Source organism: Phoca vitulina, unplaced genomic scaffold (genome assembly GCF_004348235.1).
Source record: "Phoca vitulina isolate PV1807 unplaced genomic scaffold, GSC_HSeal_1.0 scaffold48, whole genome shotgun sequence".
NCBI lineage: Eukaryota > Metazoa > Chordata > Mammalia > Carnivora > Phocidae > Phoca > Phoca vitulina.
Window position 1 is genome coordinate 2,065,125 of NW_022589751.1, and position 23,414 is coordinate 2,088,538.

General features: G+C 48.1%; 1 non-coding gene across 1 annotated transcript; it reads right to left on the reverse strand.

Moving 5' to 3' along the window:
• Positions 1 to 14,787: 14,787 nt before the first annotated feature.
• Positions 14,788 to 14,891, reverse strand: LOC116649627. Its single transcript, XR_004302708.1, has one exon. It is a non-coding gene; the product is annotated as a U6 spliceosomal RNA (small nuclear RNA).
• Between the last annotated feature and the right edge of the window lie 8,523 nt (positions 14,892 to 23,414).

A 23,414-nucleotide genomic window follows, 5' to 3' on the forward strand; every position in this document is an offset into this window, starting at 1 on the left:
CGAGGATTAGAGGATTAGAATTTCCAGCCCCACCCCCAGACCTCCAGAGAGGAGAGAGGGGCCGGAGATTGACTTTAATCGCCAATGGCCATGATTTAATCCATCATAAATAAAAAAAATAAATACTCAGATAAAAAAAATACTTAGATTAAAAACTCTGGAACAATGAGGCTAACAAAGCTTCTGTGTTTGTAAATACATCAGGTGCGGGGAAGGTAGCACATCCGAAGAAGGCATGGAAGCTCTTTACACGCCGTCTACATACCCTGCCTTATGCGTCTCTCTTCCATTTGGCTGTTCCTTTGTATCCTTTATGATAAAACTGTAACTACAAGTAGAGTTGTTTCCCTGGGTTTTGTGAATCCTTCTAGCCAATTACCAAGCCTGCAGGGGCATTGTGGGAACCGGGCGGAACTGCGAGTTGCCTGGGGGCTCCATTTACAGTTGGCATCAGAAGTAAGGACAGTGTGGTGGGACTGATCTCTTAGCTGGTGGGGTCTGCCCCAGCTCTGGGTAGTTAGTGTCAGAATTGAATTGAATTGGTGGATCCCTAGCTGATGTTGGAGAATTTGAGACACAGTGTGGAAACACTGTTATGCTACTTGAGTAAAAACCCCACAGGTTGACCCTTAGCTACCCCTCTGACTGTTCCTATGTTTTCTGTGGGCACATAATACTAAGGTACCCTTGAAAGGGTGGGACCTGCCAGTGTTAGGACTGAAGAGTGAAGAGAGAGCCCTTGTGGAGCTCTGTGAGAAGCACCCATGTGTGTGTTAAACCCATTCCCGTGATAAAACCAGACAACTCCATGGATTTGCCAGATGCTATTTATCAGGCTTTTCAGGACTGGCTCTCAGAAGGGCTGAATTCCAGAATGTGTCACAGAGCCAAGGAGGAGAAGCAGACAACATAAGCTGCCAACCGTGAGTTGAGGAAGATGACATGGAGAAGCCTTGTAAGAATATTCTCATAGGAATGGAAATGTCCTCAAGAAGCAAGACTAAATGGCAATGGGGTGACACTTAGGGATGTTTTGTGAGTTTTTTTTTTTAATATTTTGTGCATTTTAAAGTACTAATAACAGGAAAGGAGGGACACTCAGAATTTTTGTCTCTCATTAAAAATATCCATTAATGTTACTTAGACTATTTTCTCGTTTTAATTTTTTCAGAAATGATGTTTTCCCAGAAGTCTAGGACTTCGTCTCTCTTACTGAGTTGTTGAGCCCAGAGTCTGCCACGGTTTAGGCTCTGAAGCTGACCTTATCACCAGGATGTCCAGGTAATCACCCCAAGTTGCTAAGGCAGCGCTTCCTATTACGTGCCCACGAAAGCACCAGGGGAACTCCTGGGATGTTGAGACTCCGCAGGTACAGACAGAAGCATGTACTGTAGAGACTCACACCGTGTTGGACTCAGAGTTCTGTAGATTTTTGCAGCAAGCGGCCCTCTACATCGTCTGTTTCCACCACTCACTGGTAGACAAGAAGCTAAACCGGAGAGGTAAAGTACTAGCGTTAGGTCTAGCTGGTCACCAGCAAAGCGGGGAGGAGAACCCCATCTCCTTGGGCTTTTGCTGCTAGAGAGAAAGGCAAAGAGAGAGTAGTAATGTCTAAGGAAAATGAAAGCTACAGTCTATTGAGCACTCGCTGTGTGTCTGCACTCTATCAGTGCTTTCTGAATATCCAGCCCTAAGGAGAGAAGGAAGCTGAGCCCGAGAAAGGTGAGGTGAGTTCTCCAAGGTCAAAGGTCAAGCACGTGGGCCTCTGCCATGTGGACAGGCTCTGCCTAGGCAGCGGCCCAGTGTAATAAATGCTGCCCTCCCTCCACTTTGGACAGTCTCCCTTATCATTGGCCAAGCGATGACATGATTTGGGGCCTTTCCAGCCTCAGTATTCTAGAACGCATTGGCTGCTCTTTCTTTCTTTCTTTCTTTCTTTTTTTTTTTTAAAAGATTTTATTTATTTATTTGACAGAGAGAGAGACAGCGAGAGAGGGAACACAAGCAGGGGGAGTGGGAGAGGGAGAAGCAGGCTTCCTGCTGAGCAGAGAGCCTGATGTGGGGCTCGATCCCAGGACCCTGGGATCATGACCTGAGCCAAAGGCAGACACTTAACAACTGAGCCACCCAGGCGCCTCCTGGCTGCTCTTTCTAAGACTGGTCCCTGACCACCCAAGGACTGCTCCCTCTTGTCCTTGTGGGGGAGGCTCAGGCTGGTCCTGAATTATGTGCGTCCATTTCTTCTGGGCTTTACTGTAGCTCTGAAAACTGGATGCCACACATGGAACACTGCTATTCTAGGGTTACAACGTCAATCATGTCTTCCATTCACCTAGAGTGTCTGCAGCTTCACCCCAGTCTGCTCAATGGCTCCGCTTTCCAGTGACTGGAGAACAGGTGCCTTCTTTTTCATTGCATGTGCTGTGCCCTCCACCAAGTCTCCTGGGCCACAAGTGGGTCTGGGAACTGCATGGTCCCCCAGACCCCGAGAAGTCTTCCAGCCACAGGCAGCCAACCTCAGAAGGGAACACCCCGACTCTCAGTGAGACTTTGCTATCGTCTGGAGTCCTTCTGGTACCCATGCCCAGAGACCAGAGCAAACCTGTCTTTAACCAGACTTTCCTCGGCTTGCATTTAAATTTGAAAACCTAGGGAGAAAAACAGTGGGTCCATAAGGACTTGGAGGCCAGAGCAAGTATTTGATAAGCTTTTGCATTTAGTTGAGAAGAGAAAGAAATGCTACATTACCCAAGGTAGGCCAGACTCAGTAAAATGGTATGATAGCACTGTGTGTGAAGGGCCTTCAGCTTCCTCCTCTTCCTCCCTGTAGCCCCAGCCCTGATCATGACCTTACTTGCCTATAGAACCATCTCTATTCCTATAACCCATAGGCCCTCCCACACTCATCATTCCCCCTGCTGGGAGGGTGAGGGAGCTGTTTTCTCCCCATTCTACAGATGGGTAAACTGATGTTCAGAAGCATTGAGCCTTTGAGGCTTGCCTTTAAGGCCACAGGGTGGTGGGGATCCTGACTTGACGCCAGGTCTTCAGACTTCTCCTCCAGGGATTCTGCCATCTCACTCTGGCTCCTTGTCCAACCTCAGCACCAAAGTCCCCCACCAGGTACCTGCTCTGCACTGGGAGCCCAGGCAGTAGTATCTCCTCGACATCCTTGGCAAATAATCTGTTCTTGAGGTGATTTTTCAGAACCATACAATCCATTGCTCCTGGGGTTTCTTGCTTGGGTGCTCTACAAGCAGATCAGTCCCTCTGTGCCTGAAACAGATCATATCACCTCCCTCTCTCTTACCTGCTCCCTTTGCAAGAGCCCCACCTTCCATCCAACACCCTGACCAAGAGCCTGGTGGTGGGCTCATCCTCCACATCTGAGTCCAGAGTCCTTGCCTTCTTCATAACTCTTTAATCCATCCCTTTCTCTGCACACACACAGCTCCTGCCTCGGGTTGGGCAGTAATCATTCTCACTGCTACACCTGGAATAGACTCCGACAAGGTGCCCCTGCAGCTGGTGTCCTGGCTGCCTTGCCCTCTGTCGCTCATGAAGGGAGAGCTCTTTGGCTGGAGGCAACAGGGACCTATCCTAGTAACCTAAACAGAAGGGAATGCATTTGCCCACAGGATTGAAGGGAGGGCTGGCGAGCCTGGCTTGGAGCAGGCAGATGTTGAGGGTTTCACTGGAGAGAATAAACCCACCTCCTCCCACTTTACTTCTGTAAATCAAATGTCCGCTACAGTTGCCACTGTATGATAGTGTCTAGGAGGTCAGGGAGCAGAACCTGCTGAGGGCATGACTTCCCAGGGCCCTGAGTGAAGAGTTTGGGAGTAAGGGGATGAGACAATGGGCAGTGTCTTTGAGCGTCAAATGAAATCAAAGCTTGGAAGGCCATGCAAACAATCATTGATGGAGAAGCAAGGCAAGGGGAGATGGGGAGGGAGGAGGGAAGAGGGACAGAGTGGGGGAGGGAGGGAGGGGAGAAGAAATGAAGGAGGAAGAAAAGGAAGAAAAATGCACAAAGAGGAAAGAAGGGAAGGCGGGCAGGGGGAGGAAGGAGGCCACGTGAGATGTGACATGTGGCTAGAACCTAGGAAACCCAGACTGACGTCAGAGCTTTGAAGCAGAAGGTGGGAGATGGTTCCTGGGGAACATTCTTGAGCTGTAGGGAGTGGCCTCTGGAGCTTTATGAGGGGGATTTGAGGCCTCGGTGTAGGCAGGAAGGACGCTTACCTCAGCCACGTGGGGCACAAGGGGAGTCAGAGGAACGAGCCCCAGACTGGTCCTCAGTGCCCCCAGACTGGCAGGGGCCCTGAGACAGGCTAGGAGATTTGGAGGCAACTGGCCAGGAGAGGATGCAAGTAGTTAAGCCTCTTGATCGTGAGGTTGTTCTCGGTCCTCTGTAAGGTAGATGTCACTATCCCCCTCACAGAGGAGGACATCAGACTTGGAAAGATTGAGAGCCTTCGTCCATGTCATAGCTAGAAAGTGGGGACCTGGGATCGGAGCACAGAGCTCTCTGCTCTCCTCCATACTATGTATGCAACCTCTCTGCTTATGGATTCAGGACCTGAGACTCAGGGAGGCTGGGGGAGGTCTAGGACTTGGGCTGGTTGCACAGGGGGATGTTTGCACTGAACAGAGATGTTGCTGCATCACGGCGACTTTCCCACCCAGCCCAGGCTTGCCCAGGCTCCACCTCGGCCATCCCATCTCTGCAACTGGGTGGGCAGCGTGGGCGAAGGGGCGGGGGCTGCTTCCCCACCTCCTCTGAGCTGGCTTTTCAATGTCACCAGGCTGCTCCCTCCCAGGTTTCTAGTACATTCCCAGCTGTTGATTGCTCCAGGGCCTGCAGGAATGGGTCCTGTGACCTGGCTGTTTTCTCAACCCAGCACGGTCACAAGGGGTTGTTTTGTTTTCGGCACTGCTATTAAGTCAAACCTTGCTGTGCGGCGTCTGATTTTGGCCTTCAAGCACCCTTGTTTTATCTCATTTCCAGGCCTGCCTCCATTTGTCATACCTTCCAATATGCCATCTGGAAATCCTATAACCACTCTGAAAGACAAGAGACCTTGTTACTTGGAATTCTCTGCTTGTCTCCTAAACAGGAGTCCGTGGATCAAAAACAAACGAGCCATTAGATCAATGGAAAATGCCAAGTTCAGATGGATTTGTTTTCATTTAGATATTTTCTAGATCGTGGCCCAGCCCTGCAAATAAACACTTGAAAATTATTCAGTTATTTGGTTTGCTGTGGTCAGATGGAATACCGGTCTCTCACAAATGGTCATTCAGGCCTTGGTGCAATTTTAGTGAATTCTCTGACTCGCCTATTGCTATGGTTAGTAAGATAATCACTAGCTTTTCCTTCCTTTTGGGAGGATCCTGGGAAATGCCAACTTTCTCTATGCCTTTGAGTGTAAAAAGGAAACAACTTGTGACAGGGAGCATCATCACTCCCACTGCTGGAGAGGGACTCTGCTCCCGGGGTCCCCTCCGCCATGTGGGAGTGCTGGAGCTCTGGGGACTGGAGAGAGGAGCAGCGAGCCTCACAGGCATAGGCTTACTATGGGTGGCAATTTGGAGCCGAAGCCTTTCCACCTGGTAGATGACTGTGAGCTGCCGTGCATGGAGCTGGGACTGAGCCCTCGCACGCTGGGCCACACTGGCGGGGTGTGGGACATGGTGGGCAGCGGAAGGAGACAGCGTCCCGGCAGCACGGGGGTGGAAGTTGCCCTGCCCCAGGACCATCGCCCCACACTGGAGCAGCATCTGCAGAGACATGGCAGTGCCTGTTTGTATTTTATGCTCCCGTTTTGTACACGGTTTGGTCGAGTGTGTGTGCAGTAAGATCTGCCCAGTCGGTTCTCTTGCTTTTGCTTCGCCATCCCCGTACTTTAAGGGAGTGACAAGGACTGGCTACAAACCATGGGTGTTTCTCAGGTACCGTCCTGCCAGGGAGGATAGGCCACCTTTCCCATAGGTGCCATCTGAGGTTCCATTTCCAGGCCAGGGCCTTGGCTGGTCACCCCCTGCTTCCATCTTCCCCTTCCTGGCCCATCCTCAGGACCATGGCATTCCGCTGCATTCTAAAGGCTTGCACCCGCAGCAACCCCTGCACACCCCAAGTCTTTCGCTCTCTCCCCTTATTGTCACCATCCTGCCTTTATGAACACGGGCTCTTGCTGTTGTGCTTTCTCAGGTCGTACGAAGAAACCAAAGGGCAATTTCTAGACAAAGTGGGTGCACCATAAGGACATGCGTATGGGAAGGGAAAACCATGCCTTCAGGTAATGAGAGGAGCTTCATTCCCTGGGGAGAGGGGAGGGAGAGGTAGCCAGAGCCCAGTATGAAGGCCCAGACATGGCTGAGCGCCAGGGTGGGGCCAGGCCTTATCTTTTTAAAAAATCTTTTATTGTTATGTTAATCACCACACATTACATCATTAGTTTTTGATGTAGTGTTCCATGATTCATTGCGTATAACACCCAGTGCTCCATGCAGAACTTATCTTAAAGCTGGATAAAAGTTCTGGTTTTCTGCAACGCCGGTCGCCCTCCCTCCCCCAACTCATTCACGTCATTGTGAAGGTACGGCTCATCTGACAATGGCTTTTGGTGTCATCTAACAGTCTAGGAACACAGGGGAAGCCCACCCTTCTTCTCCGTGCCGTTCTCTTCATTAATTCACATTTGCTGATCCTCCTTGCTTGCTGCAAGAGCAGAGCTCACGAGAGACAAAACCACTCTCTCTAGCAAGATGGGGCTGTGTCCACTTAACTGAAACATATGTGTGTGTGTATATCTATGTATGAAGATAAACGTGCATTGATGTCTCTGTGGGAGCATGCCACCATCCAGACATGACCACAGGGCAGGCTCTGATGTCAGAGTTTGTCCTTTTCTCACGCAGCCAGGAGGATCCAGCCTCTTCCCGTGGACCTGACACCTCACAGCCTCCCTTAGCTGCTCTAATCGGACATGAGAGTCTTAGACTCACTCTGCATAGGGAAAGTGACCTGTGTGTTCAACATTCAACGCTGACGTGGGAACAAAGTCTCCACTTTGCCCAGTACCTGGAATGAAAATGTACTGAATATGTGAAAATGTTTTAGACATGATAGAATATACAGGAATGTCGGCGTTGTTATTGTCATGGCGCTTACGTGTGGGCATCCACGAACCATCGCCTTCACCCGAAATGACTCTGGCGCGACTCTTCATTTGAGCGCACACAACCAAAGACTATCTGGGTCTGCTTGCTGGCCTTAAGGTCCCGTCTTAGCACAGCAATGAATCAAAAGAAATGCAGTTTTAATTCCAAAAGCATTGCAGAGTAGCATAAGGCTTGAATTTGTCTTTTGGAGATTTGCGGGGAGCACACCATGCAGGAGAAGGTCTCACAGCTGGCATTAGGAATGCTGCTTCATTGAGATCCTTGTCACCAGCGCCTGCCTCCTCACCCCTGTCGTGGGCCACAGTCCCTCTTCTGGCATCCAAGCTCCAGCCAGCCCCCCTTTCACGACCACTTCCCCCCTCTTACAGCTATCCTCTTGGTCCCCTGGCTGAACGCCACAAAAGATTTAGGACCCTGCTTCTATTCATGCTTCCACTGAAGGCCACGGAGAGGAAAAGTTACGAATCTTCTCATCTTTGTGACATACGCTATAAAACCCATTCAAGCTGGGTCGAAAGCTTGCTTTGGACCGTACTTCCTGTAGATCTTGAACAGTGTGAGAGGCTGCATCTTCATAACCCTGGGCTCCCGGTGAGGAAGCAAAGGTGCAGGTGGGTGATATGACTCACCTAACTCACAGCTTCCCGTGGGAATAAATGTCATTTTGTTTTGCTGCACCAGTTGGTGGCCTTTCCAGCAGTGACACTGGCAGAAGGATGAGCAGGGCCAGGCTGAGACTGGGGGTGGGGAACCGCCTTTGGGATGCCGCTGGCCGACCCTCACCTCACTTGTGCTGCTCGAGCCCACCCTGAGGAGCACCGTGGCCTGGCCACCCTGATGGGGCCCCATGGAGACGACTGGTTCCTCAGCACCCAAGCCGCTTTTCTAGATGGAATGCAAACCATTCCCTGCCTGGGGCCCTGCCAAGCCTTGGCAGGATTAAAGGTGACATTCAGTTCCAGATTAATCCAAGTTGAAACATTTTTCCTACAGGTGTAGAGACCTCACTTTATTTATTTATTTATTTTCTGAAACCCCAAAACATCATGATTTTGAGTTTCTGCACATCAGATGCATGAGCCCGATTAATATTTTTATAATGGGTATCTGTACTCATTCTAGTAACAATGGCACCTTCTTATATTTAAGGTGTGTTTCTTTCTTTTAAGCTCCTTCCCAGGAATTTGGGCTGGGATTCAGGGATTTATAGAATTTTACAGTGTGAGAGGGGAGGATGTGTCCAGTCTGCTCTCTGAATTCTCTCTATGAAATTCCCACCAAGCATCCTCCTGCTTGGACTCCCTCATTCCCTACCTTACAGAACAGCCCATTTCTCCCCCGACAGCACTAGCTGTTTGAGTGTCTGTATTGAACTGAATCAAGATGTGTAAGACCTGGGTGGAAGAGTAATTAGGTCTGGAGAGACCTGGCGGGACCAGGAGCTCTGGCTTTGATCAGTTTTCCAAACTGTGAGCCCCATGACCTTGCCCACCCAGATGTCCTGACTCTTGGTGCCCCTCCCCTGCATTTAGACCATGTCCAGGCTGACCAGCAGGCATGTGTCTCTACTGCTTTGGAATAAATTAAATAAATTTAAGTTAATTAAGTTATTAACCGATTAGAGGTATGTGAGTAGTCACATAACTTTTTTTTATATAATCGTATGGGGGGGCTCAGGGCTGGGTAGACATTTTTCTGGGGGTTAAGAAAGTCCTTGTTGAAAACTTAAATGTTGGGAAAACTTCAAATAATTGTTATTATACAGAGAATACAGATCGGAAACATACATTTCTATAATGGTGGTTTATGATGCTTCAATGTCGTCCGTTAGAGAAAAGTAGCAACACGATGTAACAGGGGTTCTCAGTGTGGTGCTTGGGCCAGCTTCATCAGCATCAAGGGGACTTGCTATAATGACAGCCCCACTCTACTGAATCAGAAGCTCAGACTTGTGTTTTCACAAGTCTTCCAAGGGATTCCCATACATGCTAAAGCTTGAGATCCACTGTTGTACAGAATATTGTCTTCCTGGTCTATGTGTGATGGTTAATTTTATGTGTCAACTTGGATAGGCCATGGTATCGAGTTGATTGGTCAAACACCTGTTTAGATGTTGTTGTGATGGTATTTTTTAGATTTAAATTATAGACCTTGGGTAAAAAGATTACCCTTCATAATATGGGTGGGCCTCATTCAATCAGTTGAAGGGCATAAAAGACTGAGCTCCACTGGGGAGGAAGAAATTCTACCTCTAAGTTGCCCTGGAACTCAAGACCTCAACATCAACTCCTGCTGGAATTTCCAGTCTTCCAGCCAGCCCTTTCTCTCTCTCCCTCTCCTTCTTCTTCTCTCTCTTAATCTATCCATCCCATTGGCTCTGTTTCTCTGGAGAATCTTGACTAATACAAATGGTATTAGAATCCACTCTCTGCAATCTTTCTCTTTTAGCCCAAAATCAGCTGCACAGTTTTCCTCAGTACATGACTGCAGACAGCTACTTCCATTAGGCAGGAGTTCGGACAGGCATGAAACTTAACAGCTATCCAGGAATTAAAATACTAACAAGAGCTTAAAATTTTGTAGGTATACCTGATTTGGCAGAAACCTTTTGGTTTGGGTCATTCCTTGGAAGCTTCTTTATTGAAAAGAATTCCAGCTTTCAGTGAGCAGTTTAAAACCAGATGGATCTGGGGCGCCTGGGTGGCTCAGTCGTTAAGTGTCTGCCTTCGGCTCGGGTCATGATCCCAGGGTCCTGGGATCGAGCCCTGCATCGGGCTCCCTGCTCCGCAGGAAGCCGGCTTCTCCCTCTCCTACTCCCCTGCTTGTGTTCCCTCTCTTACTGTGTCTCTCTCTGTCAAATAAATAAAATCTTTAAAAATAAATAAATAAATAAAACCAGATGGATCTGAATTTGAGTCCCCACTGTTACTCACCAGATGACCTCAGGAAAGTCATATGTGAGCCACATTTTCCTAATCAGTGAAACAAAGTTACTAAGATTTTTTCCTTCTTTGGCTTTACTAAAGCTTCTAGCATATCCAGAGCACCAATTTATGTCAGGCTGATAGTAGGCATTTGGGAAATGATAGCTATGATTATTCAGCTGATTACTTCTAAAAGTGAAGGTATACTGGAGAGCTATTACCATCAACTGGGAGTTCTAGGCAACTGTTCTCTGGTTAATCCTGGATTTATTGTAATGTAGAAGAGATAACAGTTCCAATTGTAATCAGTACATCCACGTGGTTATTTGGGCAATGCACTAGGCACTGAATGGGAAGGGATACATCTTAAGAAGATGGAAGACACAGTAGTAGTCTTTGGTGGAATGAAATACCAAAGGCAAGGAAGAAGAGTGTGAAGGATCCATCTATATTTTTTGTAGAAAGAACCCAGGCATGCCATAGGTTCTTGAAATCCTATTAAAACAACATAGACTTTCAAAGGAGGACATAGGGTGCACAATCTGTTGGAGACATTATTAGTTGTAGACAATTCTAGAGATATGTATGAACATTATCAAAGAAAATGATGTTTCCATCTGGGAAGAAGGCTGGCCTATGCAAATAAACATAGGTTGGTAAGTGAACTTAACATAGCCTGAAAAGGCTTAAACCCTCTTGTTCTTTGAAACACTCACTATGTGTTATGTTTAGTTGTGCTAAAAACTTTAAAAAAACCAAATGCAGGGCACCTGGGTGGCTCAGTTGGTTAAGCAACTGCCTTTGGCTCAGGTCATGATCCTGGAGTCCCAGGATCGAGTCCCGCACTGGGCTCCCTGCTCAGCAGGGAGTCTGCTTCTCCCTCTGACCCTCCTCCCTCTCATGCTCTCTGTCTCTCATTCTCTCTCTCTCAAATAAATAAATAAAATCTAAAAAAAAAAAAAAACAACCAAAAACCCAAATGCAATGAATGAAGTTTTAGAAAAATAAGGGCCAAAATTAGTTCATGAAGAAATGAGGAAAGTTATAGAAACCAATAATTATTAAGGAAATTAAAGTGGTATTTAAAGACTTCCTATCTTTAAAACCTCAAGTCCAGATGGGTTATAGGTGAGTTTTATAAAACTTTCAAGGAATAGTTAATTCCTAATTTTTATAAGTGATTCCATCAATAGAAAAAGATAGTTTTCTGGCCTGTTTTATAAGTCTAATGTAATTTTTAATTCAAAATTCAGATAAGAAAAATAAATGTAAAGAAAACAGTACTCCAATTTTACTTATTACTTATTAGCTATTACTTAGCTAAGTGAATGAAATAGTATATTAAAAAACATATCATGATCAAGTAGGGTATAACCTACAAGGGCGGTTCATCATCCAGAAAATTATCATAAAACCTTTGGTAAAACAGTGTTCACTACATTAAAAAACTTATTTTTCTATTATTTATTTATTTGAGAGAGAGAGAGAGAGAGAAAGAGAGTGCGCATAAGCAGGAGGGTCAGGGAGAGGGAGAGAGAATCTTAAGCAGACTCCTGCTTAGCATGGACGTGGGGCTCAATCTCAGGACCCTGAGATCATAACCTGAGCCGAAACCAAGAGCCGGACGCTTAACCGACTGCACCACCCAGGCGCCCCCACATTAAAAGACTTCTAAAGAAAATCACATGATGATTCAAATTAATATAGAGAAGTATCTCAGAAAGTTTAACTTTTATGATTAAAAAAACAGAAAACTAGGAATGGGAGAAACTTTTCTCTACTTGGCAAAAGTTATATTCAAAATCCTACAAAAACCTAATCTTTAATGGAGAAACATTAGACTCATATTCTTCAAAACAAGGAACAAGATCAGGATGCCCATCATCACTGTTTGACATGGTGTTTGGGGTTCTGGCCAGGGCTATGAACAAAGAAAAAGAGAGATGTCAGTGTTGATATGGACGAGATATTCTGGCTGCCAGACAGTTCAGTGAAAGGACGGGGCGGGGGAAGCTAGGAGATCAGAAAAGAGGCTAAATTATCCCAGTGAGTGGCTGGGGCCAGGCTAGCAGCAGTGTCAGTGGTGAGAAGTGGTTGGATTCTGGAGGAATTTTTTTTTTTTTTTTTTAAGATTTTATTTATTTGACACAGAGAGAGATAGCGAGAGCAGGAACACAAGCAGGGGGAGTGGGAGAGGGAGAAGCAGGCTTCCCGCCGAGCAGGGAGCCCGATGTGGGACTCGATCCCGGGACCCCGGGATCATGACCTGAGCCGAAGGCAGACGCTTAACGACTGAGCCACCCAGGCGCCCGATTCTGGAGGAATTTTGAACATAGATTGATAAATTTGCTAAAGGATTTGGAATTGGGGTGTGAGAAAAAGAGAGGTGTCGAGGGTAATTCCAAGTTTTCTGTATTTATTTTACCCAAGCAATGGGTATCACTAAGATGGGGAAGATGGCAGAAAGAGCAAGAGTTTGTGGGGAGGAGCCAGAGCTAAGTTTGAAAATGCTAAATTTGAGATTGCTGTTAGATATACAAGTGGTGGAAGTTCATCTAAGGTTCAGGTAGGAGGTCTGAACTAGAGAAATAAATTTGAGAGTTGTTGGTGTATGGATGATATTTGAAGCTACGAAATTGGATGAATTCACAGTAGATTTTTTATAGAGGTCCTTTATCAGGTTGAGGAAGTTCCTTCTATTTCTAGTTTTCGGACAGTTTTTGTGTGGATTGAAGGTTGGATTTTATGAAAATGTTTTTTACTGTGTCTACTGAGATGCCTATATGGTTTTTCTTTTTTTTTTTTAATTGATAATGTGGTGAATTACACTGATTGATTTTCAAATCATAAATTGACCTTGCCTTCGTGGAATATCTCACTTGGTCATGACATATTATCTTTTTATATCACTGGATTTAATTTGATAAATTTTGTTTGGCTGTTTTTTTTTTTTTTTTTTTTTTTTTTTTTTTTTTTTTTTTTTTTTGTGTTTTTTTTTGGGGTTTTTTTTTTTTTTTTTTTTGGTATCTATTTTCTTAGGGATATTGGTCTATAGTTCTCTTTTTTTAAAAAATATTTTATTTATTTATTTGAGAGAGAGAATGAGATAGAGAGAGCATGAGAGGGGGGAGGGTCAGAGGGAGAAGCAGACTCCCTGCTGAGCAGGAAGCCCGATGTGGGACTCGATCCTGGGACTCCAGGATCATGACCGGAGCTGAAGACAGTCGCTTAACCAACTGAGCCACCCAGGCGCCCTGGTCTATAGTTTTCTCATGAAGTCTGCGTGGTTTTGGTGTCAGGGCAACCTCTTAGTTTGGGTTGAGAAGTATTTCCTCTGTTACAATTTTCTAGAAGAGTTATATAAAATTGGTATGAGTTCTTTCTTAAATGTTAGCTAATGTAACCATATGGGCCTGGAATTTTCTTTGTGGGAATATTTTAAAGTATAAATTTACTTTAAAAATAGATATTAAAGCTCTATCAGATCATCTGTTTACTTTTGAGTGAGCACTGATAATGGCTTTCATGGAATTTGTCCATTTCATTTTACTTGTTGACTATGTTGGTCTCAAGTTTTCCACAATATTCTCTTTTTTCTTTTTAACAGCTGTAGAATCTATAATTATATCAAATCTACCACTCCTGACATTAGTAGTTTGAGTCTTCTTTCCGATTTTGTGATCAATCTGACCAAGGGTTTATCAATTTTTATTGATTTTTTAAAAAACCCTACAGCTTTTTAATTTCACTGATTTTTCTCTCTTATTCTTCTACTTTCTATTTCTTTGATTTATGCCCTGATCTTTATTATTTCCTTTCTTCTGCTTACTCTGGGTGTAATTTGCTCTTCTTTTTTATTTTTTTAAGATGGAAGGTGATAATCATAGATTTGAGATTTTCCTTGCTTTCAAACCTAGTTAGTGCGGTAACTTTCCCTCCAAGTATTGCTTGATCCCCATTCCACCAGTTTTGATGTGCTGTGTTTTGGCACTCAATCCATTGCTTGAGTTTTCCTCTCATTATAGGTTATTTTCCCTGCTGCTTTGCATGTGTGGCCACTTTTTTTTAATCGATTGAGGGACATTGTTACTTTTTATCCTTGTGTGCTGGATATTTTTGTTTTCCTGCATGTTTTTTTTTGGAGCTTTGTCCTGGGATATAGTTAAGTTACTTAGAAACAATTTGACCCTTTCAGGTCCTGCCTTTAAATTTCTTAGGGGCCGTTGGAGCTGTGTTTATTCTAGGGGTAATCATTCCCTACTCCTGAAGCAAGATTCCACCTAATGCCTCATGGTTTGTGAAGTTTTTTTTTTTTTTTTTTAAGATTTTATTTATTTGTTTGCCAGAAAGAGAGAGCACAAGCAGGGGGAGCATCAGGCAGAGGGAGAAGCAGGCTCCCCACTGAGCAGGGAGCCTGATGTGGGACTCGATCCCAGGACCCCGGAATCATGACCTGAGCCGAAGGCAGACGCTTAACCGACTGAGCCAGCCAGGCGTCCCAGTTTGTGAAGTTTTTAGTCGGGCTTGTGGGAAGAGACGCTGTTCTGGTGCTGTGTCAATGCTGGGTACCCTCCCTCCCCTGTGGACAGGTGGTTCTTTCCTGCGCTCTTGTAGTTTCTCCATACACACGTGCTGATCGGTACTCTGCTACATACTTAAAGGGGACCCTTTCTCTGGAGTTCTCTTGAGTTTCATGAATTTGTGTGTCATCCTTACCCAGGGACCAAGCTAATCTCTGTATCGTTCCAGTTTTAGTGTATGTGCTGCTGAAGTGAGCACTGGACTTCTCTGGAGTTGTCTCTTTTTGCAGCTCTCTCTTGCTCCAGGTCCTCAGTATTTGTCTCAGTTTCTTTGGCCTCTCGGCTTTGTCTCCTCAACTCATGGAGTCTGCAAGCTGGGCCAGGGTCCCCTCCCTGTGCTGTGGAAACTCTCTGGTCAGTGAGATGGGCAATCGTGGGGATCATTTGTTTCCTCTCTCTCAGGGACCCCTGTAGTTCGTGTCTGATGTGCCCTATGCTGAAAACTGTTATTTCAGATATTTGGTCAGTCCCGCCCCACCCCCATCCCCACCCCCAGGGGTTCTTGCGGGGGGAGGGGAGTGTGATGGGGGAGGAGGATACTTCTGGTCCCTGTTACTCCATCTTGGCCATTTAAACCTCATAAACATCTAGATTACCCCCCACTTTACAAATGAGAACTTCTGCAGGGCTGTCTTCAATAACTTCCCAAGGTCACCTACTGGAAAGTGGCAGCGTCTGCCGAGGAGCCCAGCGCCGAGCCTGCTCTCGGGGTCTGCGCTCCCACGGCGGAAGAGGTGGTGCGGCCAGTGTCTGCTAGAGGGCGGCAGAGGCCCAGGAGTCCAGGATTGTTCCGATAAACCTGGCGGCTCCCCCCCGCCCCCACCCGCACCCGGGCCCCGTGGCTTCTTTCACTTGATCCTTGTTCTTGGCTCCTATTCTGTCGCCGCTTTCGTGTCCACTCCTAGTGATTTCTCAGCTCTAAGCTTTGTTGCCCGCAACTTTGCTTCTTGGATGGTGGGCTGAGATGCAACCCGAGAAACACCCTCCCCGGGAGTGGGGTGTCGGGGTGGGGGGGCAGGTTAGGAGCTCTGGGCAAGGGATCCATCAACAGTGGGACTGTTCCTCCACTTATTAAAAAAAAAAGTTTACTTTCCAAGACCTTGATGAAATATATAAAAATATTTAAATGCTGTCAACTGAGTCTTTAAGTGTGCTGTTCAAGGAACAGATAGCAATTGGTTACTCTTGTTGAAAGTTCTGAAACTAAAATAAGCCATCTGTTGAGTCTTGACATCTGGGAGTGGTCTCCTTCCTGGCATTGCTTTTTCTCCAGGCACAAATATGGATCCTAGAGGGCCAAAGGAGGCAGAAGTCACCAGAAACCTTAACAGAATGCAGCTGCATGGAGACCACCAGACCCCTCTATATGTTCACACCTCCTGGATGTGGGCTCCTGGTGGGCTCACCTTTGTACCCCATGGAGCCCACCCAGCTCAGAGTCTGTGCCAATATGCATTCTTTAGCAGACTTCAGGGATTTGAGCTGCATATATTCTTTCCCCATACCAGGCATCATGATCTCAAGCCTTTTCGACATTTTTTCATCTATTTATTCGTTAATGAATAGGCCCAGTGCTGGTACAAAGGCGTGCAAAACAGACACAATTGCTTACTTGTAGAGCTTGACATCAAGCAGGATGTTCAGTGCACAGGGTGCAGGGAGCATGAAGCCAGGAGACCTAACTGGGTCCTTGAGTCAAGAAAGACTTTCTGGAGAAATGAGCTCTCAGCTTGCCTGCAGGTGGAAAGGGCTGGGCGTTAGGGAGAAACTGGTGTGAGCAAGACCTGCAGAGGGTGTGCAGGGAGGAGAATGGATCGTCTCTCCAGCTGGCAGTACCTCGGACCCTGTGGGCTGTAACTGAGGGGCTTTGCTCAGGGATTTGTAGGGAAACAAAACTGTGCCAGGTCATCTGAGTAGAGAGAGATTTAACCTGGGGAACGGGGGGGCTTTTTCCACCGTGTGAGAGCCTAGGGAGTGGAGGTCAGGAAGACTCCCTCGGGACTTCCAGAGCAGAAATCAAAGGGAAGTCATCGCCAGTGACTCCAGGGCCTGCGGTACCAAAGCAAGTGTGGCCAGGAGGCCACCCGGAGACCCGAGAGCTGCCTGTCCGCAGATGTCACCTCCCTGCAGCACCCAGAGGCCAGGGACCGCAGCTGCGGGACAGAGAAACACACAATTTCTCTCCTGCTGAGCTCCACATGCCGGTGTATGTGCTCACAGACTGACCTAACCTGGACCCGGGGGGCAGTGATTCTGGGCCTCCAGGCTTATCTTCGAGAAGCAGAGAACAGTGCAGCAGGAACAAGGAGATGCTGATGACCACAGACAATCCAGAAAAATCAGTTTTGGAGAAGGAACTAGGTGCGTGTCTTGCCTCTCTCACTGGCCATGTGTTGTGTCCCCAGGTCTCAGTTTTTTCCCCTGTAAAGTAGCACAACAATACTACCTGCTTAATGTGTGTCATAAAACATCAGCCACGGCCGCAGAAGTCAAGCTCTTAGCACAGTACTGGGCATGCAGGTGTCAATAATTTCAGATCATTGGCATTATAACCATTATTATTGTTAGTGATGTTTTTGTTATCGTGTGTTGAAAGGAAAATTGAGAGCCATCAAAAGATCTGAAAAGCAGAACAGAAAGATGCTCATCTTTGAGAGAAGTTGCAGTGGCTTCGTGGGGTCAGTGGGAACGACAGCCACGCGTGCCAGGACCACCAGAGTGAGGCACCGAGTGCATCCCACTAGCCATTCAACGCCCACATCTTTGTCAAGTTACTGTGAATCTCAACACATTCAAATGGGCCATGTGCATGATGTACGCAGGGTGGGCGGGATCATTGCCCCACTTTTGGCCCAATGAGAATTTGACATTCTCCAGGGGCCACAGTTTTTAAAACTCTGTCCAGTGGGGTTCAAATAGCATAGTTTGCTTAGTCTGAACGGTTTCAAGAGGTTGCTCTGGCTTCTTCCTCCATTTGGAGGTGGCTTGGGGCCACAGGAGCCTCTGAATAGGGTTTGCACTCTTAGTCTGGGGGATGGTAACAGTACGATTCTGGAAGGCTCTGTATTGTGGAAACAGCTCCTGAACGTGGATGGAAATGAGACAGACCCCTGAACTGGGCAGATGTAGAGTCAATGCGGAGCCAGATGAGCTGGGGTCTAAGGGCAAGGTTCACAGGCCCAACAGGGAACTTTCACTCAGAAAACTGGAAAAGGAACCAGCACCCAGGGGCCCAACTACACAGAAACTAAAGGCCCAGGCCTCTAAAGGCTGCAGACTCAATCTGGTGTGTGGTTGCTGGTAGGCACAAAGCTCCAAACCTCCTGAGGGTTTGCAGATCCTGGAGGTCTGAGCCTGTAGGAGGAGGGTCGGGAGTTCCTGCCTTACTATGTCAAAGATGCTGTTCCAAACACTGTTCTGTTCTCACTATTTAATCCCCACACCCACTCTAGGAACCAGATGCTATCCTATCTCCAGCTACAAATGAAGAAACTGAGGTTCAGAGAGGGTAAGTCACCTGCCTCAGGTCACACAGCTAGTGAGTCGGATGGCTAGGACCCCAGTAGCCTGGCTCTGGACAATGTGTCTGGCACCCTGCCTCTACAGCCCATCCTGAAGGCAGCTGGGAGACTGTTCAGTGCTCTTCAAAGCCGGCCTGCAGAATTTGTGGGTATTTGAGGGGGGCATTGCTCTGTAGGAAAGAACGTGACTAAGGCAGGGCCAGAAATAGCTCAGTCCAGTCCCTGGAGTATTGTGTGCTTGTGTGCACGCCTGTGTGTGCACGTGTACGTGTGCATATGTGTGTGTTTGCGCACATGTATGTGTGAGCTCAGGAAAAGGCAAGCTCCAATTAGGTCAAACCCTAAGAAGCGGGAAATGCAAACATACTGAATCCCTTCTGACAAAACTAGTTCTTTCTGTTTATTCATGAGCTCTTTATCATTTTAACAGAGGCCGTGTTGCCTCTGAGGGAGTAAGTTTAGAAAGTAAGCCTCTGTGTTTGTGATGTGACTAGCATTAAGTAACCAGGAAATTGCTGTTCACATCTATGGCCTCGCGCTCTCTCTCTAGTACTCACGACAGCAGACAAATAGCATCTCAGCATCTCAAGCCTGCAAAGGACCTGAACGACCTTTCCTGTCAAGGAGCTCAGATGTGCCTTCCTGAATTGTGCACTTATCAGGCTTGGCTCCCGGCTCCCAGCCTTTCTTTCCTCATCTGGAAACCTACTTTTTCTCGGGGCATTCTAGGGGTTAGTGAAGGAGCTTGCGTGGAGGACATCAGCCTGGCGTGGCACGTCCCTGGCAGGCCACAAAATCAGCTCACTTTAGCATCCTCAGTTCCGCGTCCCAGTGCCCGACAGAGTGCATGTTACTCTCCTAGGACAGTTGTTAGCACAACTTGGCTACTGAAAATCAAAAGTACGGGCTTTTCTCACTATTGTCTAATTTGTGAGTTTTAAGATCTAGTTTAGGGGTTCAAAAAACTGAATATTGAATATTTTATTCCCTTGTGTTCCTGCTACATTGCTCTTAATCCTCCTTCCAGCAGGACAGACTGGTGGCGTGGTGGTATACAAGCATGGGTGGGAAATAAATACACAAAAATAACATTTCTACCTGTCACCTTGCTCCTCCTTTTAGACTGAAGACGCCTGTATTTGTTAGCTGGGCTGGTCTACGCCTTGAGGGAGGTGGGTTTGCAGTTGCCCCCCAGCAGCCCACCAACGCCCAGATGGCAGGTTCAGAGGGCCGGAGATCCTGTCTTCTGTCTCTTAATCTCTTTGGCCACTCTCCAGCGTTTGGTATGAGCTCTGTGCAATCACCACTAACCCACGGCTTATCTAACTCTCCCTATTGTTTCCAGGGATTTTACAAAACCAACTCAGACCAATGGTAGCTTTTTAGAAACCTCATGAAGAATTCCCACAATCTACCCATAACCTCTGCAGAGGTCAGTGTCATGTAGTGGGTTAACACCCACCTGGGACGCTGCGGGCCTGACTCAGCTTCCCCCCTTTGCCCCCGACTCTGCAACCGCGAACATTGCAGGTACTGTTGGAGCTTCATTGTCTTTATATGCAGAAAAATGATAGTCCAATCTTGCTCTGCTGGATTCACAGGATTGTTTTAAGGATTCAACCACTGTAGATGGTCAATTCTTTGTGAACCGAACAATGCTGGACCACTTGTCCTTTTATTCATCATCTCCTGGCCCCCACCGAGTGACTGGGAGCTCCCCTTCCTCACCTTGGCATCTGCCCCCACACGGCTCGCTCTCCTGACCACAGAGGACTGCTCTGGACTAGGGCTGAGTTCAGCATGTGGCCCAATTAGTTGAACAATTTGTAGTCTGGCTCAGCAGAGAAACCCTTGGGGGAGCGTGGAGTGTGACTCACATTCTAACTTCCTGATAAAGGCGAATGTTTTGGGAGGCACCGTAGCGTTGTAGCCTGGGGTCACACAGCCCAGACACTCGGCTTCTCTTCCTTCCCCAGCATTCCTCAAGACCTTCCTTGTTATCCCTCTCCCCCCGCAGTGCACCCATGGGCTTAGTCAGAGTGAGGGATCAAGAGTCCGCCAGAATAAAGGCTCTTCTGTGTCCCTGCGGCCCAGTGTCAAGCTCCCTCTTCCCACGTGGGCCTGGCCGGACCCAGGGTCTTTCTTACAGACATGGGAAGCAGCAGAATAAAAGGGCCCCGGGCAGAGTGTCAGTCCAAGGGCTCTGTTTGTAAAAGGGCAAACTGTGTCCCTCTGCGGAGCTGGAAGACACCTGGGAGGGATCTAATCCAGTTTCTAGGAACTTTGGGCATCAGACTAAAGGCATGCTCTGGGCAAAGGGAGTTTTCCTCTTTACCTTCCAGAGAGACAACTTCCTCCTTTGATCATGCACTCGCTCATTCATTCATTCATTCGTTCCCTTCCTACTACTGCTTGAGCCCAGGATGAAGTCACAAACTGGAAATAGTCTAAAGAGCAAACCAGACATGGCCCCTGACCTCAGGGAGCTTTATTGTCTGATGGGAGAGCAGAAGGTACTAGAAGCTGGGAGGCCATGCTAGACCATGCCAGGCCTTCTGGGCCACGGGAAGGAATTGGGTCTCTAGGTCAAAAGCAATGGGGAAATTTTGAAGGGATTTTAGGGTGAGAGTGATAGAATCAGGTTTACTTTTTTTTTTTTTTTCCCCAAGTGAATGAATTAGAGAGGACAAGAGGCCTGGAGAACATTGCAGGGGTCCTGGCAGGGAGGAGGGAGGCTGGGAGTAAGGGGCTGGTGGTGGAGAGGAAAGGAGGGGACAGATTTGAGGGAGGGATGTTAGGAGGTTAAAAACACAAACCTGCCTCCCCCGGAGGATCTAAAGGAAAAAAATGCTGGTCCTCAGGCCAAGGATAGACACGCAGGTGGGAGGGCAAGGGGGCTGGTGTGAGGCTCATAGGAGATTAGGTTCAGAGACTGATGCCCACTCATGGGAGCCACATTGGGGCTGGTGATGATCCCTGTCTGTGGACCAGGCACCTCCTCGGGGCCACAGGATAGGCCCCAGGGATCGGGGAGGAGAGAAGCCTGATCCCTAGCCTCCAGGGCACTGAAGACCCAGGGCCCTGAGTCTGAGGGCATCAGGGCAGGTGAGGAAGAGTAGAGGAGGGGACAGAGGGTGGGGGTCTGCATTCAGTCCTTATTCCACTGTCACTGTGCCCACAACACACGCTTTAGCCAAGGACTTGAGAGGCGGCAGGGTGGGGGATCTGAGAACAAGGGGCACTTGAGTTTCTGGGGGCAGGGCAGATAATGAGATGCAGGCATGAGCCCAGGGGGGCTGTTTGAGGTCTGGCCTGTCCCCTCGTGGCACTGAGGGCAGACTTAAAGGTCAGGAGGCCCCTTCCCTCAAAGTGCAGTTCCTTCCTTGTGGTTCCTCGGACGTCGGACCCTCTCATGTGGGGCTGTCCTGGCGGCCCCGTCCCTCTGCGCTCTTCTTGCCCCTGCCCGCTTCTGCCCACACCAGCTTCAGTAGCTCCTTTGTGGCAGCGGCCGCAGCACCGGAGCCTCTGACTCGCTCCCTCCCCCTCTCCCTCCCTTCCCGCAGGCCCCTGGGGAAGCTGGGCCCTGTGAGTGGACAGCTGGGCTCTGTACCCCCAGGCCCTGATGGCGTGGTTTCTGGCCTCTCTTCTCCATTCTGTGCTGGTGACTACCTGCAGCCTCTTCCCTCTCCTGCCTTTTCTGAGTGGATGAGGGGAGTGAGGCAGGAAAACTCCTCCCCGCCCTCCAGCAGGTGGACATGCACGGCCACCAGGATCCACCTTCTCCCCTCCGTAGAAGCTTCGTGCCTGTACAGATCCATTTTGTAGGATCTACACTGGAGAGAAGATGATAGATCCTGAAGAAGAGTGCTGTGCTTTTGGTTATAGCTTTTGGAATCAAAGACAGAGAGAGAGTGAGAGAAAGAGAATTTTTAAAAGGTACCACCTTATTCTTTTACTCTCCAGGTGGGCTACACTAATCTTGATAAAAATATAGCTTTGGAGTCATATGGTTTGAATGGCTAAGTCATTCACTTTGGTATGGGACTGAAATTTCCTCTCTTTTCTGGCCTTGATTTCCTTCTCTGTTAGCAGGGTCTCAAACCTCTAACACTTCCGTGGGTCGTGGGATTCCAGGAGACTGGGGAGCAAATGTCTGAGTGAATGACTGGGGCCACACAGGAGATACTCAGTTCAGACCTCTCCACCCCCCACACTCCCTACCTGTCATTGTAATGTCATGAAGTTTAAGCTCATGTGATAAGGGATAAAGCAGGAGTTTAAAAACAAACAAACAAACATGAAGATTCATGAAGACCTGGTGTTTGAGCTGGATGAGGGAGGTTGCCTCAAGTCATGGCAGCCATGTAAAGCCAACCAGCTGGCCACCCAGATAAGCTAACCCAGTGCAAAGCTCAACATGCTGGAAAGGGGGCTTGCCCTCCGTGCCCTGCTCTAAGCTGCCTGCAAACTCCCAGAGCCAGTGCCCCTGTAGCGGAGAGCTGCGGGACTGCGCTGGGGAGTCTAGAGCCCCAGGCCACAGTGCACACCTGAGGAAACCTGGGGTCCCACAAGGCTCCTCCCGTTGGGCATGGGGATGAGCCCTTGGAGAGGCCTAGAGTGGGAGCTTGTGTTGGCCAAAGCCAGCTCTTGCCCCACCCCCTTCCATGAGCCCCCTACCCCCCTTTGGTTACTGAGCACTTTCTTATTACCTGGAGGCATTAGGGATGCTTGCCCCCAGAAGACCCAGGGGGACCCCCACTCCCTGTGGTTGGGATAGTCTCTGTTCCCTGTGAAGAAAGCCTAATTCTCAGAGACCACACTGATCCTCAGTGTTTCTGGTTTCAGGGTCCTACTGGAGCCATGCGGAGCCAGTGAGCCTGCTCAGAGCTATGTATTGGAAGTCCGAGCTGAGGAATGCACTGGGGAAGTATACACTACCTCATCCCGGTCCCTCTTCTGACAGGAGTCCTTTAGACTTTTGTGCTGCCAAAGCGGAATCTACCAGGAGGCCCTCCTGCCCCCGTGTCCACCCTCTTCATGAGCTCCAGTGAAAGGGCTGGGTGACTGAAGCCCACGTGCCCAGCGTCCATGAGCAGTCATGAGGAGCCGTGGTTGGCTGGAGGGTCCCAGCCCCATCCCAGCCCCTGGCTCTGGGGGAGGTACTGACGTGGGGTGCGGGGTTGGGGCAGTGGGGTGGAACA